Here is a 2,703-nt window from a genome sequence, read left to right as displayed (position 1 = left end):
GCTAAAAAAATAGAATGGAAGAAAGACAGCCTCTTCAGTAAATGGTGCTGGCAAAATTGGTTAACTACTTGTAGAAAACTAAAGCTAGATCCTTATATACCACCCTCCACTAGCATCAACTCCAAATGGATCAAAGACCTCGGAGTCAAAGCAGACACTCTGAATACATTACAGAATAGAATAGGAGAAACTTAGGTCTCCTTGGCGCAGGCCGAAATTTTCTTAATAGAGACCCGGAAACACAAAAATAATCAAAGAATGGTTGGACAAATGGGATTGCATGAAGTTGCAGAGCTTCTGCATTGCAACGGATATAGCTAGCAAGATCAGTAGAAAGCCCACGGATTGGGAGAAGATCTTCACTAGCCATACAACGGAAAAGGGTCTCATATCTAAAATATACTTGGAACTCAAAAAATTAAATCCCCCAACAACAAATCTTCAGAGAAACAACTGCCCAATAAATAAGTGGGCTAATGACTTAAAGAGAAACTTCTCTGAAGAAGAAAGAAGGATGGCCAATAGACACATGAAGAAATGCTCAACATCCCTAGCCATAAAAGAAATGCAAATCCAAACAACATTGAGATACCACCTCACCCCAGTTAGAATGGCTAAAATCAAGAACTCTAATAACAACAGATGCTGGAGGGGATGTGGACAGAAGGGAACATTACTTCATTGTTGGTGGGAGTGTAAACTTGTTCAACCACTTTGGAAAGTAATATGGAGGTTCCTCAAAAGACTCCACATAGAGCTCCCCTATGACCCAGCAATCCCACTTTTGGGCATTTATCCAAATGTTTACAAAAAGACCACACTAAAGCTACCAGCACAACTATGTTTATTGAAGCATTATTTACCATAGTTAAGATCTGGCACCAACCCAGATGCCCCTCAGTAGATGAATGGATCAAGAAAATATGGTATATATACACAATGGAATTCTATGCCTCAATCAGGATATATTGTTTGTAGACAAACAGTGACACCTCAAAAAATATCTTTACGACGTGATCAATTACATATAGTAAATGATTTTCAAAAGTTACTAGGAGATATTATTTGCATGCGACCAGCCTTAGGAATTCCTACTTATCAATTAAATAATTGGTTTTCATTATTACAAGGGGAGCCTGATTTACATAGCAAAAGAAATTTAACTAAGGAAGCTGAAATAGAAGTACAATTTGTAGAACAGAGAATTTAAAAAATATTTTTTACATCGAGTAACACTAAATCAAAGCATAAATGTATATATTTTAGATACAAGGATATACCAACAGGAATTATACGACAAAATGGATTTATACACAGAATAGATTTACAAAAAATATTATGCCTTATGAACAACACTTGGCAATTATTATTCAACAGGCCAGGCAATGGGTATTTACCCTATTACAGTATGATTTATTTGAAATTACCTTTCCTTTGCCAAAAGACCAACTAAAATATTTGTTAAACCTGTCTGAAACGCTACAAATAGCATTAGTAAATTTTACTGGGCAATTTTCCTATCATTTTCCCTAAGGTATATTGTGGGATTGCTTGCATAAATAACAACTTGTCATTAATAGTATAATTACCAAGGCCCGTATTTCCACTGCTCTTACCGGTTTTACAGATGGCTCCAAAACAAAAAGTGCTATTGGACAACAAATAAATATTGTGTACAAACAACTACTTAAGCATCAGTTCAACAAAATGAACTTTTTGCTATTATTAAGATGTTACAAGATTTTGTGGGAGATGTTAATATTGTTACTGATTCTGCCTATGCTGTAGGAGTTGTGACTAATATAGTCACTGCAGTTACACATTCATCTGAACCCCAGCTAAACCAACTATTTAAACAATTACAAGCATTACTGCAACAGCGTAATGCCAAAGTGTTTGTAACTCACATTAGAGCTCACTCTTTGTTACCTGGGTACCTTGTATATGGCAATAATCAGGTTGATAAATTAGTTAGTTTTGCTTCTGCTAAACAGGATCATGCTCATTTACATACAAATGCTAGCCATTTACATATACATTATAAAATACCTTATTCTCAAGCTAAACAAATTATAAAAAGGTGTCCTATCTGCAGACCAATGCATTTGAGAGTTGTACCTGCTGGAGTAAATCCTTGCGGATTACAACCTAAGGAGCTCTGGCAAATGGATATAATCCATGTATAAGCCTTTGGCCATTTTTCCTTTGTACATGTTACAATAGATACGTATTCCAAATTTGTTTGGGCTTCTGCCCTTATGGGAGAAAGTATTAACCATGTAATAGAACACTTATTGGAAACTTTTGCCATTATGGGAGTGCCTGCCAAAATAAAGACTGATAATGGACCAGCCTATAATAGTATCAGATTTAAAAGATTTTGTGAACTTTATGATGTGGTACATATTACAGGAATAGAATATAACCCCCAAGGACAAGCCATTATTGAATGAGTTCATGGCATACTAAAACAACAAATAAAAAATTAAAAAGGAGGAAAAGGTTGGATGAGGGTATGGATATTTTGTGGTTTTCCATGCAAAATACTAAAATAATTTTACATCAAGCTCTTTATGTTCTTAATTTTTTAAACTTACCAAAAGGAGATATTTTAACTAGAGCTGAGCTCCATTTTGAACAAATATCAGAAAAACCTTATTTAAATGCTTCCGTATGGATTAAGATTGCATTGGATGCAGAATG

The sequence above is a fragment of the Dipodomys spectabilis genome, unplaced genomic scaffold (assembly GCF_019054845.1).
Source record: "Dipodomys spectabilis isolate Male_0828 unplaced genomic scaffold, ASM1905484v1 ptg000224l, whole genome shotgun sequence".
NCBI classification, from domain to species: domain Eukaryota; kingdom Metazoa; phylum Chordata; class Mammalia; order Rodentia; family Heteromyidae; genus Dipodomys; species Dipodomys spectabilis.
Note: the sequence above shows the minus strand (reverse complement) of the source record.